The following is a 15,387-nucleotide window of genomic DNA, read 5'->3' as shown; positions in this document are numbered from 1 at the left end:
CCAGTCTACATAATTAGGTTATGGAAGAGATAGGACCCAAGCCAAAATTCAGGCAGACTTGTTGTTCCTGCCATTACCCTGAACCCTGTCAAAGAAAAACTAATCTCTCACTGTGTTCATTTTGCTCTCTCTGTGTCTGATCTCCTGTACTCCAGAGTTGCAAAATTCACATGCTGTACCCAAAAGAGCAAGGTTAACCATCTATCTCCTCCTACGCTCTTTGAGAATGCAAGCCTTGATCCTTCTCATCATTCTAAGAGGGCTGCTCCTTCAAAATAACTAAGAACATTGAATATTTTCAGGAGTATTAGATTTTTAATTAGAAGAAAAAGGAGACTGGTATTAAAAAGGCAAGGAATTAACTTTTATGACACTTCTTAAGGACTCCACTCATTTCTCCTCCCCTCAAACTACTCAACTCACCAATGTCCTGGCAGCTATTCAATCATCTAACATGAGAACAAGTAAATTTGGCAGCCCAACCTCCAGCTTTCTATGCAACGACCTTGATCTTCCACTTTCCATCTAAACCACTTTGAGATTTCTCTGCTTGCACTAGAATCCTCCCCTTCTTCTCTTGTAAGAGCCAAAGTATTAGAGAACAATTACGATTTTGTCTAGTGTGTGAATCTTCCTTGCAGTGCTCCAGATGCATCTAAGAAGTTATCATACTTGGCAATTTTCTTTATCTGCCATTTCACTTCCAGTGGCAAACAACAGCATTTCCCTAATGTGGCTAGTAATGAAAAGCCTATAAACTGCAGATCAGCACAAGGCACCACAGTGAAAGCAACGGCATCTCCCAAGACAAGCGTAGAAAGATGCAGCAAATATCTGAAGGACTCCATTGTGACTCCTCTCTGTCAGGGAGACTCTCAGAATGTGCCAGTTTACACCAACTGTTGTATGCATAGGCATAGAGGAGCAAGTGACCTCTGAGGTAAGTATAAATGGTAAAAACATGAACTACCGGTACATGGGAAGAGAATTTTATGTCTAAAAATTAGAATATAGCACACAAGAGTCACTATTTAAAACAACCAACCTCTTCCATACCTCAACCCCCTTGTCCAAGTTCATACCAAGACCCCTCTCCCAGGGGTGAAAGTAGGCTGGTACGGGTTGGTACAGCATACCGGTAAGAAGCCGGTACCGGCCCGTATGCACCACTTTAATGTCATTGTCCCTTTTGCGTCCCCCAGGCCACCGACAGGGTGGGGCAAAAGGGGCAGCTGCCCCGGGGCTGGCAATTTAAAAGGGCTTGGGATCGCTGCTGCCGCGGTAGCAGCCAGAGCACTGGGCCCTTTTAAATCGCGACCAGAGCCCCTGGTGGCGCGGGCCAAGCAGTGTGGATGGGCTGGCTGGAGGAGGCTGACCCCCCCAGCTCCGCCCCTTCCGCGGGCTCGGAACCGGCCCCCGTACCGGTAAGAGTTTAATATTACTTTCACCCCTGCCCCTTCCCCTCTCAGCTAGCCAGGACTCCCCCCCACTTCCAATCAGCAAAATGGGAAGGGCAGAGTGATCACCACTCCTTGACACCTGTTCATAACTCCCTTCCTACTCCAGGGTTGTGACCCTCAAGTTGAGAACCACTGGTTTAAAAGAATGTTCACATCATTTTGATGATCAGAAGCACCCAACACATGCTAAGGTTCTGCAAAGAAACAAATAAAGACACAGGCCAACAATTTCAGCACTAAAATTAAGCATTTAAATAGATGGCCTGATTTTCAGAGATGCCCAAGCACTTATAGCTTCCATTCCTCAGAACCTCAGAAAGTCAGGTCACCTATTTGGTATCCAAATACTATAAGCATCCGCTTTGGGAAATTCTGGCCACAGCTGATGCCTGTCTAAATAAGTATTTAAAAGTTATCTGACATTGCTCTTAATATTTAAAATAACTATGTGGAATATTAGCAGTCCCAACACAATTTACTTTTGTAGTACAAATACAGAGCAATTTATAATCCCTAATCAACCTAGAAAATAACTGACTGATAAACCAATCTGTTTGTAATACCATTAACAGATTCTGGCTTCTCTATCAACAGGGTAATTTGCTGAGACCACTTTTAATCCCTACCACTAAACCATTAATCCCACGATTTCCATGTAGTATTGTTTTCTAACTTTACGCAAGATTTACCAAATAGTTTGTGGCTCATTAAAAACTATCTGAATAAATAACAATAGCAAAAACACACCTGTTGACATTACAGAATTCAGAGACCCCCGTTACTCTGTTGATCCCTTTAAAAACTGTTACTTTCGAATTGGACGAAACCATTCAGAAGTGAAGCTGTATATCTGTCAAGTCATTTGACACCTGGTGTGCACTGTTCATGATAACATGAACTCTCCAATATGCTTGGCATTATGAAAAGGGGTGAATTATTTCATCATACCACTTATGGTCATGCCACAGGCATGGATGTTTCTACTAAAATCAATTTCAATTTAATGGGACCAGGGTTATCAACATTAATTGTGATATTTTCTCAAACTGGCATTAAAACATTCCTCTAGTATCACTGTTAATGTCAATATAAATTATGCATCACGGTTCATAGCGTTCACTTACAGAGGTAAAACTCATCTAGAAAATAAGAAAAGGAACCAGGGCTTATCTACATGCAGCATGTATTTATTCTGTCCCTACAGGTTTTCCTGAAAATCAATGAACATACATTTATCTCTTTTTTCCCTTGAAATACGTTGTCCCTGAAATCAACATTAGTATTGCTATTAAATATGGTGTCAACAAGGTACTGCTGTTAAACAATGATAGGGAGGACTAAATACAAAACATTGCAAGGGACCAGGTATGAAAATATATGAAACCTGTAGTGGCATTCAAGGAGACATCAAGAGGAACAGATTCTCCCCAGTGCACACCTCAATGGTTTCAAAACAGGAGGGAGGTTGGAAATCTTATTTCACGTTTTATTTTACTGAGGTTAGTAGAAGTATTATACAGAGCTCTTCCAATGACATGATTTAAGAAATGTACCATGTACTTACAATCACTATAGTACAAATTAATTTATTAAGAGTACAATCTGCAACTACAAGAAGCCAACATATCTTTTATACGGTGCACCATTACGGATATGTTGGAATATTTTTCTACTCAAAGGTATACTTTAAGGCCACAAAAGACCTCACTAAGGGACAGACTGTAAGCCCCTTACACATACTGGAGAGCAATTGATTACTCATACAAGTAGTTCCACTTTGGTCAATGGGACTACTTACGTACGTAACTAAATGTCGCCAACTCTGACAATTCTATCGCAAGTCTAATAATATTTGGTGTTCCATTAAAGTCCTAATTCTTGGAGTCAAACAACAATAGGAGAATTTCAGCTTTTATTGTAAAAGCATCTAGCCCTCATGGCTGCAGTGAAGACTGAAAATGTGAGCCCTAAAGGCTCAAAAACGAGAAAGCAAACAAAAGAACTCAAAATGTATTTTCTTTAAAAATAATAATAATAATGATCACATGATTTTTAAACTAATCCCATGATTTTTGGGAGGCTGACTGATAGTTTTATAATACTTGGGGTTGGTAATACTGGTCTGCTCACCAACATACATACTTCACAGTCTAGACCAAAGTGAACAAGAATGCACCTTTTAATGTGGGCAGACTATTGGGGCACTAAAACTAAGTCTTGCTTAGCATATCCTCAACCATCAAAGGAGCAGCTCTAGTTTCAGCCAGCAGAGACTGCAACATCTCACCCTGCAACTCTTGACACCATATTGTGTCATTGACTATTGTGAATAAGTCTTCCCACAAATCATTTCAACATTCAGAGCTGGATTATTTTTTAAGGAAATTATTTGAGAGAATAAAAAAAAAAACGCTTACTCATTAACCTAGTATCATTGTAACAGCAAAGCACAACTGCTAAACACAGCGTTCCATTGCACAACCTTAAAAGCATCATTTACTGTACTAGATTTCAGACAAAGAACATTTTGAAGTACTGAAATAAATCAACACTTAAATGCAACTCCTAGTCAGTTCATACAATATGGGTTAAATGCTACCATATGGTGAAGAAACACACATGTTGCCCTTTTAAAACAAAGAACATGAATAATTTCCTTTAAAAAAAATCTATTTTTAACATGACAAGCACGGAAAATGTTTTTAATTTTAACTATAATTGTGATCAAGACACATTTTGGAAAGTGTCATACTACTGGAAAAAACTCTGAAACCTGAGGACTGTTTTAAATCAGGGTTGATAAATAAATTAAAAATAAAAACAGCACCTCAATTTCCATCAGTCTGTCATAGTATGTCCTGAAAGCTAACCATTTCCCTGCTCACCATCCTTTTAAATGAACAGAGGGGAAAAAATTAATAATAGTGCAGCCATATCAAGGAGCCTGATCTGACATGAGCAAAAGTGACGTGCCAACTCAATAGCGTTTCTTTTACTTTACCTGTTGGAAAAGAAAAATATGTACTTGTGCCTTGAAAACACTAAAATACATTAGTAGGTCTTATATTCAGCAAACATCTATGCCTGATGCATAGATCTTCCATATCTTCTTTACATTCTTTTCAGTTATTTCATGAAATATATTATTTTGTTAGCTACAGACACACAAAGAAAGACTGAAGCAATCTATCAGAATGAATATATATGAAATAGATGTAGTGTAGCTGGAGTAAATGCTACTGGTTTTTCTAAATTACCTGTATCCAGCCATTACCCTGTGTGTTAAGTATTTGTTTTCATCACTGTAGTATATACTAAACATGTCTGAATTCTAAGAATAGTTGCAGATTGCAATTGTACATGCTTTGTAGATTCCATTTCATTTTGAAAAAAAAAGATTAAAAGCTAGATCACTTCAGAAACTGCCCTTAAAAATTTTGGGAGCCACAAAATTATACTACAGTACTTTGCAATTTGGAAATATGATGGAGGAAAACATTTCCTTCTAGACATAAGCATGACAGCCACCATGTAGAAAGGAAAGCTCAAACGCCAGACAGCAAGATGTAAAGAAAACGGACAGATAAGAGATAGACAATACACATTTCTTAGAGATTTGAAATGTATTTAGTAACTGTATCAACTTTAATGAGAAGCTAAGCACTATGTGCCAAATTGTGCTCCCACATACATCAGTGTGAATTCAGAGTAACAATGGATTTACACTGGTATACATGACAACAAAATCTGGGCTATGGCTTCTATATCCGTCTATAGTAAAATGTGGACTTTGTTAAGCAAATGTTAAATATAATATTCTACTGATGGTACTAATTCAGTTATTTCCAATAAGTCATCATTTTAGTGAAAGGTTAGCAAAAATCAAAATACTTTTGAAATACTCAGCTCAACGTAAGTAATTCTGAATCCACATTAAAAGTCTCTGTTAATTCTTCCCATAAGGTTTTAAACAATTTAGGTTTGTTAATGAATTCAGTGGTCTAAATATGTAACTTTATCATCATGTAAATAGAGTTTGCCAATATCCCTTCAAAACATAGTAACACATGCATAATATCCTGAGACTGTTTGCATAAGAACTGTTGTTGTAAACCAGCTTCTGGAATGTAGGGAGAAACTGTTTATAGGAAATGTGTACCAATTTTGATGTAGTTCTACTGATACCTGAGTTAAGGTGTAAACAGCAACAGCAAAATTAATCATCAATGTTAGGTAATCATCATCAGTGGCCTCAGACAGGAAAGCAAGTTTAGCAAGCCAAGAGACAGGACATTTGCAGGATTACAGTCAGGTAATGAAAGTAAACACATGCACTCAAGTACTACAATACTAATGAAAGCTGTGGAATGTTAACTAACTGAACCATGATCCACTAGTACATTTTAGAGCAGGTTCAGTAATACCAAGGTTATTAAAATAATTTCTGCTGAGAGTATTTTTAGTACAAATCTTGGGAAAAGGAGGGTTCCATTTTTTTCTTTTAAGAAATTAAGGGCTAAATTCTGCTCTCAGTTATGCCCATGTAACTCCAGAGTAACTGCATTGATTACAGTGGAGTTACTGTGCAATTACAGTGGTGTAACCGAAAACAGAATTTTGCCCTAAGTGACTGAATCATAACAGCTTTATCCTAGCACTGAAATGTATAAACATTTACATCATGTAAGATGTCTGCTTTGAAAAAGGAATGTTGCTGCAAGGTTCAAATATTTATATTGCAGATGCCTAATCAAATAAATTTGACTTTCTGCTGTTTTTTGCCATCCAGTCATTAATTATCTGGATGCAGTTTATGGCTATAGAAAAAGTAAGTTAAGATAGCTCATAGTTTCCAATCTACCATGGTTCCAAACAGTTGGAATCTCCGCTATTGAAATATACAGAGCACAATTTTACCCTGAGATACACTCATGCAACTCCCACTGAAGTCAATAGGCGCGGAGGACATGTATATCAGAGGACAGCACTGAGCTCATAGGCAAAAGCAAGTATAAAAAGGCTCATACATTCTTGCCAAACTGACAAACAGTGCACAGTTATGAAAAGAGCAACAGTGGGGGATTTTTTTAATGCCATTTCTGGTAGAAATCTAATACATGTTCATCCTTAAAACGCATACATCTACACATTCACACTTGTGTCTTAAAAATATAAACAAGCACATTTTACGAGTTAAATGCACAGGCTCAGGCAAGTTTCTTCCTGCTATATGCAATCAGTTTGTATTTCAGCTTCCTACTGTTATGGTGTTAAGACATAATGCAGTTGGACACCCTAAACACAATTTTCCAATCTGAGTACGGGATCTACAAACTTGAGCCAAGCTCCTTTAAAGACTTACACACTTGCTTTTTTTTCTTTTTCTTCAAAAACACATTATGAATCATCCCAATTAAGTAAGTGGTGTGTAAAGTTAAGGGTATAAGTAAGTCTTTGCAGTATTGGGGCCCTCCAAAGCTATTACTGACTTTAGTGGGCTTTGGATCAAGCCCTTAGTAAGTATGGTAATTATATTTTCTTCCACAAGGGTAGGGGGAAAAAATCACTGTGTAAAAGTAATCGGCTTGGATCCTCAGCTGGTATAAATTGGTGTAACTCCATTAAAGTCAATGGAGCTACATGAATATACACCAGCTGAGGATTTGGCCCACTACACTTAATGACCTTAACAAAGCTAAATAAACAGACTGCCCAAAGTTTACAAAAGTTAGCATCTACATCATTTATCTGATTATACTCCTCCAGTCTGTCCTACATCATGCCATCAGATGTATGCCACACAAACATCACCAAGAAAGTATAATTTTAACGGGTTCTCATTTTTCACTCAAGTGAGGCATATCAGTTCCCCTTCCTCCTTCTCAAATAATTCTTGGGGGGAGGGAGGGGAGGAGTCTCTATGTTTGCTGGAGTAAAGCTGAATGGAGAAAAGGTGCTGCTAAGGGCAGTTTGACAAGCAAAGAACATTTGGAATGATGACAATCATTTTTATCTGTTCACTGACTATTCCTGTGATGATAACTGGTCTTGTTAGATCTTGGTGATGGCACTGTGCTATGACTACTTATAGAAAAATAAGATATAGCTAATTTTTTTTAAAAGGTGATATTCACTGTGTCGGGAAACTTTAATCTATATAAGTTAAATGTCACTGCTGTAACTCCATTCCAGGCAGCAAGTCAGTTGTTGAGGTCATAACAATAGATAGCATTAATACTAGTGATGTAAACTATTTTCATTTCCCCAGACTACTGAGTAATAATCAGTCATATTTAGTGAGAGACTGCAGCTCTTGATGCATATTGTTTTAGTAATTTTTAGCAATTTAAAAGGTCACGATGAGCTATAAAACCTCTTAGAAAGAAGCTATGCTAATTTATGAGCACCACTTCTTTGTTGATATACAACAAGTGTTGGACACCCATCTGTTATATCAGTTAGTGTTTTAAGACCATGTTATTTAAATTTTCTCTCTCAGATTTTTTTCTATCAGCACTGTTCAACTACTTCAAATTAATGCAATCTGATCATAGTTTTGGGTTTTATTTTTTTCATTAGTAATGCAGAATATGTCTTGCTAACCAGGATATCACATCATTGGACTTTAAAGGATCAAGGCCCTGCAAATTAATTCAGAAGAGGATTATTAGATACAACTGAAAAGAGTCTTTTATAATGTCTGAGAACTAGTGAAGGTATACATAATACCACTATTTCAAAGTAAAACAAATATACATGCAGATCACTTTATTACACAGAGCTTATTCAAGATGGCTATGGCAGTTATTCTTGTGAAACTAAAGATGTCTCCTTGAATAACTGAACTGTAATACTAATTACACCACAGGTGTTCCTATACAACTTTAGCTTCCAGTTTTACTAGAAAAACCTCAGATAAATTCCATTCTTTATCTCTTCTCACCACCTGACAGAATACATTCAATTATATATATATATATATATATATATATATATATACACACACACACACACACACACACACACACACAGAGAGAGAGAGAGAGAAAAGCATAAACAGGACAGCTTATTTCAGGTTTTGTTTTGACACAACTGAAGGACATGTTGACATAAAACGAAGCAACACTACATAAATGAGGGTTGTTGTTTTTCCACAGCAACCAAAACATATGTATGATGCCTATGTTACCTTAGCATCAAAAATATTTAAATAGCTTATACAAGTATTTATCTGCTACATGAAGAACAGTTTCATTTTGATTACTGTACAGACAAGATTTTACTGGGGAAAGGAACATAATTATTGCCTTCAGCTTGAGAGAACAATTTTAAATGGTATTTACTTCACATCTATGTGATTAATGGACATTACTATATGAAATGAAGTACCTTTGTTTTAGTGTGATATTTTGGAGTTAACAGCATTTAAAAAAATTGATCCCACTTTTAATTGTCTCCTGGGCATTCCAGCTACAGAACACTTGAAAACAAACTATAAAAGTCCTCCCTTCACTAATGAGAAAGTGGCACCATAAGATTGAAAGATAAAGATTTTCTGTGACTCACTCATACAGTAGAATTAATCAGAACTTGTGTCCGTTCATCTGTGTTATCAGAGATAAAAAAAAAAGAAAGAAAGAAAGAAAGAAAGCCCAACAGTGTAATGTGAACGCAGGAAAACTGCAATTCAGCTACCATCCTTCCCCTTTGTTTTGCAGAACTACACTGTATTAGTGCCTTATCCCACGCCCAGAAATACATCTGGGTTCCTTGCAAGCAAGTTTCATCTGTCCACAGACAGAGAGCGATGTTTCTCTCTGTTTCACCCCCTCCTTCCCATCCCCTTCTCTCAAGGTTTCCAAATCGATACATTGTCAGGAACAAACTCCCTCCTTGCCATTAGAACAAACTGCCCCTCTTGTCAGCAACACCAAGCCGGTTTGAATACTTACGTAATTATTTCTGGGCACGCCACGCCTTGCAACAAGTCCCCCCCCCCGCCCCCCGCTTTCCCTTCAACAATAACAAACTGGAGTTTAAAATAGAAAGTAAATTACCTTGCACGCCACTATGCTTCACCAGCAACGAGATCCCCACGTAATCCAATAGGGCAACGCTGGGGCAGCCTGAGCCCAATTGCCCCCTCCCTCGCCTCCTCAAAACGTTCCTCCTCCATTAATTGCGCCTCCCTGGATCTCTCCGAGCCCCCCCAGTTGTGTTTTCCTCCCCTCTCGGCGCCTGTGTCTCTTGACAGATCCCTGCCTGTCTCTGCCTTTGTTAAGGGCTAGAAGTTGAGGGGTGGCTGTTTCCCCTCTGCCTCTTTAACTTCTTGTGTTACAGTACATGGCTGTGACGTCCTGGCTACATTATAAAGGCGGACAACTGAATGCAAGAGCTGCCTGAGCCAAACTCCTCCCTGCTTCCCTCCCTCGGCACTGAACACACAGCAACAAGCTGCTGCTGGGGTTGGCCCGCTCCCCTCGTGCGGCCAGCCCAGGTACAAACCCTCCCCTTCTCTCTCTCACACACCTTCCAGCCACATCAGCCCTGCAAAACCACCTCTACCACAGCAACCAATCTGAAAGCCGTTGCATTTTTTGTTGCATTCGTGTTCTGCCTCCTCCAGGCGATGCAGGCTATTAATGCAACACAGGAATGCAACGGTCAAGACAAAGTCGAGCAATTCCCTTTCCCATCCCAACAAGCCTCTCTGAAAGCACCAGACCCACGGGGTTGGGGAGAAGAGATGGGGCACAAAGGTAATCTGGTATTAAAATAGGCTGAATAGGAGTAAAAGTCTTCCACGCTGTGTTGTTCAGATCCTTTTTTAAATTAAGTTACGCTCTTTTTTTTTTAAAGTTAAATATGTGGCTGCCAAGTCGAGTTAATGAAAAACCCTTTGGTAGTTAACTCATTTAGTGTAGCAGGCATGAAATAAAGTATGTGGCACAAGGCCAAAGAATAAAGGCTCCTCTTTGGACATCCTCTGGGCTCCGTCTACAAGGAGTGATTCTGGCCATCTCCGGAGTGAATTGGGCAGTTGTTTTATACAAAAGGTTGCATTTAGTCCTTTAACTGTCCTACCTCTAACCCACCCATCCTTTTACCGTAATTACACAACATAAGAGCTCAACAGATAAATGACAATCTACCCTTAAGCACAGAAAATGCTAAACTCTAACTGAAGGTCTGGATCACTGCACTTACAAGTAGCACATTCTTGATACACCAAACAAAAATAAAATTATAACATCAATATTTGGAGTGAAGTTGGGGTAGAGGATTAACTAAGCACAAAACCTGGTATGGTTCATGACAGGCATTCCTTTACTGAATGTGCCTATTGTGTAATCTAGAAATGACCATTATTCATAGAGCCTGTTGGTCAGCAGCATTTTTATTCTATTAGAGCAATGAGCTTTAAATTCAAGGATTTGCACTGAACTAAATATTTACCCCCTCCAAAAAAAAAAAACTTTACAAAAACTTCAGAAAGTTTGAAACATGATAATTTTGTTTTACTTCCCGGTATGAAAGACCATTCTAATTTTTCACCAGCAATCTTCTCTGAAATCAATGAGGAATTCTGTCTAAAAATCGATTGCTCCATAGGGCCCAAAGTGATTTTCATAAGAGCACTCTGCAGTCACTTTAAAAAAAATAATTTACGGTGAAGATTGCTAAAACAACGATGACCTGAGAATGGGTGTAACTCTTGGACGTCAATACACCATTTGCCTCACATAGGTATGACTGCAACGCTGTTGTAAAAATATAGCCAGAGATCATTTTATATTTCTTCTCCTCCAGCAGGTCTCAACTTGTTACTTGAAATCTTCTCAGATGCTGACTCTTTGCATACTCATTATTATGGACCTAACAGAGGTATATGGTTGTCTTGTATGAGATTTGATGTACCTATGCAGATTTCTATCTATACACACACACACACCAAGGTATGTGTAAATAAATAAAGCAGCCTGGTTCTAGGTCTGAGTAGTAACACAAATGCACTCAGTGCTAGGGAGAGGAAGAAGTGGCGATTGGAGGTTTGGGCTGTCAATCACAGTTAGGGGGTAGGCAGATGCAAAGCAGAGAGCTACTTTGCATCGGCGTTTCCTATTCTTCTTTGCCACTGTCTCAGTTAATGACAAAACAACCCCAGAGCTAAGGAAACTTAGCCATTTGCACGGAAAGAGTTGGTGTCCTTTAACAATACTGGAGATGGAAAACATTCATTACTGCTTCAGTGGGGGAGGAGGAGATGGAGAACATTTAGCAATAAGGAACGGAAAGAAGAAGAAAGGGGGGTGGGAGGAAGAGGAGAGAGAGTTGTGCCTCTCCCTAAAAAGGGACTTTGACCTTACAATGATCTCCAAAGGTCTCTGAATTAAATATTTTTGTCACTGGTCAGATTATAACACACACGGACTGTATCTAACTCATTAGTCTAAATTCATTATTTAATCATGCGCACAGCAGTCGTATTTCCTTAAGAAAGGACTGACCTATTTTTGGCTGTAGATAAACGATCATGTTAACAGATGTTAATCTTGTAATCTGTTTTTCCTGTAAGCACTTCACATACCCACATTTCAGACATTAAAAAAAAAATCTTTCTCAAACGACTTGACGTCACGATTCAGTTCTTCTAAAAAATCTTGCAATGGTTTCAAAGACATTAAATCTTTTTCACTTTATAAATGCTGATTTGTTCTGCCTCAACTCCCACAGGCTTTTATTTGCATTTCAAATTCCACAGGTTACACCAGTCGCCTTTTCAGAAAATGTAAACCAACAATAAGGCAGCAAATATGGGGTTGGGGGTGGAATCCTGCATCTGGATTAAATAAAGACCAGGGTTCATGTTTAGGAAGAAGTCTGAACAAATTTATTTTTGAACATCTAGTGTCCAAGTGCCTCTTTAGCTATATGCGTAATGGACATAGACACACAATGCACATTCCCCAGAAGATACTTGTCTACTGCTGGGAGCTTATTAACGCTCATAACAAATGGTGCTGACTCCTAACCAGCACTTTTCAGTTTAAAAGCCAGGGTTTCTCGGGAGTAGTTAATTGCAGAGGTTAGCTGGTCTTAGAGCAAAAACAACAGGGTGACTGTCATTCTACACAAGCTTCCATACACATTCAGCCTATGTTAATATCCCAACTTGTTCTCTTACCACAAAGTTTAGCCAGACAAAGTTTCTTAAACTTGTCGAAGCATCTTAATTCAAATTAGGATCGCAACTATTTGGTATGCTAATTCTCACTGGAGATAGTGGGAGGAGGAGGGGGGAGGAGGAAAGCTTTTATCGCACAAAATGTCTGGAATTGCATTATTTCTACTCTTCTTTCTCTCTGTCCTTTTTAAAAATATAAACATTAAACTCCCTCCCCCAACCCCACCCGCACCCCATGGGCTATTTTCATCTTCTGGAAGTAATTGCTACACATTGTCCTTCAAGCCCTTCTCAGCGTTCCAGTGTCTATTCGTGAATACTTTTTTCCACCCCCACCCGCCCCAACTTCCTTTGATAAGCTATGTACTTCTTTCAATGTTTATCATTCAGTTATATACGCGCAGCTGAAGGGAGAGCAACTAAAAAATGAAGGGGAAACACATACACATACACACACCCCAGGCATCAAGCATTTCATGCATATACTGAATCAATACTACACAGCAAAAACCCTTAATAATTTAAGTAGCGACTCGAGGCTCGAAAGCTTGAAGTCCCATCACCCACCTTCATTAGCCAAAGCATTTTACTTTAAAGTAAGGCAATTTGTTCTTTGTTTCTTCATGGATGAATATAGCATTCAAGCTCTCTCTCTCTCCACTCTCCCCCCCCCCCCCGCCTTTGACGAAGTGTACAAAGCCAAAAGGCTCATACAGCCCATAAATTCCACCAACAGCACCACCACTGCAGTAACAATGATCTCTTTCTCGGCAAACAGTACAAAGTTACCATTTTTTAAATCCCTTAAATCACAGAGTAAGACTAACCATTAATTGGGAAAGCGAAGTTTTTCCCACGGGCGTATTAAGAGGATCCACATCCCCCCAAACCGCCCCCCCCAAAAAGAAAAGGATCCTACGGAGATTTTGCCCCACTCCACCCCACCCTGTGCCTTACCTCGTTCGCGTAAGGTAATATTATTTGGGAAAGGACACACAGACAAACAAGAATCTGAAGGTGAAACCATGCGCTGAATGCAATAAGGAAAGAACTGCACATGATTCACTGCGCCAGCTCCACTCCTGCGGACGGGGGGGCGACTTGCAAACCCTCTATGCCAAGCCCCAACCCAGGGGCCCCTTCAGCGCCAAACTTTCCCTTGCCCTTTGGCCAGCCGGGGCTGCTTTGACTACCAGACCAAAGATCGAGCGTGGCTTTGGAGAATCCCGGTTGTTTTTCGTTGGCTTCCTCCAATGTATAGGTTGATGTCTTCCCCCAGATGGGAGAATGGTCTGTCCTATATTAAATGCACACACTATCTACTATTGTCTCATCAGCAAAGTTCTGGTACAATGCGGGGAAAGTCTAGATGCTCGAAATGAGTCATATACAAATAATTATTCCACTAATAGGACTGAATCACTATCAGATTTGTTATGTATCTCACCTTCTTTCAAATGACTGAAACATTCAAGAGTTGAATTACTGGAAGCTATCATAGAAGTGGATGTGTGTGTGTGTGTATTGTTTTGTGTGAAAAGTTATGTTTGTGCAAACTATTATACACTCCCCACATATATAAGCTCTGAAATGTAAGGGCTTGGAGTTGCTCCAGATGCATTTATATTGGAAACATCCTTTTTTTAACTCCACTGGTAAAATATTTATAGATTTATTCAAATGCACAGTAACAAAAACATTAAAGTCCTCAATCAAGATCAAAGGGTAATGGTGTTCAACAGTTACGCTGGAAGAGTTGAAAGAGCTCTGAGCAAATCAATCTGCCATATGGCTTTTTAAAAAAATAATCCACTCATATGTTTGAAAAGTTCAAACTGTATGTATTTTCCTGTATGTTTGCAAAGCTCAGTTTAATCACCCAAAGTATGTGTGCCATAGGCGATTGGAATATGTTTAGTCTATGACTGGAAACCCTAAATTAATCTTCTGAAGCTTGGTGCTAGACTTCTAGAGTGTGTTGGGGGTTGTGAGTGCTTGCTTTTTGTTTGTTTGTTGTAATAATCATAACGATGTAGAATTGCCATGCTGGACTTTTGAGGCGGGTTAGTATTATCTTTACATCCCAGAGCTTTCCTTTTCTGCCATGTTTCACCTAGGAATAACTAGCAGTTAAGAGGAACACACTGTCCAAACACCCCGAACGTGGTTCTTGCCAGACAATCAAGCTCTGCGCTTGAAAACGGTTACCTAGTGCTGTGGTATTTGTGCACGCAACGTTTGACTTTGCTGTGTCACTCCTCCAACTTCTTGCACTTGCGACAGAAACTACTACCGACAGCTTCCAAAATGTACGATCCTGTTCTGAACCCCTACAATAGTCAATGGTTATTACCAGAGGACTTGGAATAAAGAAAAAAGGGAGGGAGGGGGCAGCAAGCAAGAGAGAAAGTTTGTAATGAAGGATACACGAATCATAAAATGTAAGCTATGTGTGATTAATGATCTGCACTAATTTGAATAGCAGGCATGTTAAAGGTCATTGACAATTGTTGCTGGTTTCAGCATGAATGCCTGAGTGGGATGTATTTTGTTGGAACAATCAAATTTCATTCTAATTCACAGAAAAATATTAGGCATATGCATAGGTTGTCTAAATACACAGAAAGGACACTTTTTAAAATGCACTTAGCCTATACTTCAGAAGCAGTTTCTTCACTTTAATGTAGTGTTTTGAAATGCTTTCATCATGTTAGATAATCTATATTCCAAAGTCTGTGTTTT

At 39.0% G+C, this 15,387-nt stretch overlaps 1 protein-coding gene across 4 annotated transcripts in view; it reads right to left on the bottom strand.

The window, feature by feature from the left end:
• Positions 1 to 13,673, bottom strand: part of ZNF516 (zinc finger protein 516) — a 131,298-nt gene extending 117,625 nt beyond the window's left edge. For 2 of the 4 annotated variants that reach the window (XM_024212138.2, XM_024212152.2), the window contains exon 1: positions 9,518 to 9,763. The gene's annotated coding sequence lies outside the window, so the exon portion shown is untranslated. Of the gene's footprint in view, positions 1 to 9,517; positions 9,764 to 13,602 lie in introns of those variants that run through there. The other 2 variants (XM_024212129.2, XM_024212144.2) reach the window with 2 other exon arrangements.
• Between the last annotated feature and the right edge of the window lie 1,714 nt (positions 13,674 to 15,387).

This window comes from Terrapene carolina, unplaced genomic scaffold (assembly GCF_002925995.2).
Source record: "Terrapene carolina triunguis isolate 2854851 unplaced genomic scaffold, T_m_triunguis-2.0 Scaffold58, whole genome shotgun sequence".
NCBI classification, from domain to species: domain Eukaryota; kingdom Metazoa; phylum Chordata; order Testudines; family Emydidae; genus Terrapene; species Terrapene triunguis.
The sequence above is the reverse complement of the archived record's forward strand: the minus strand, read 5'-3'. Positions and strand labels throughout refer to the sequence as shown.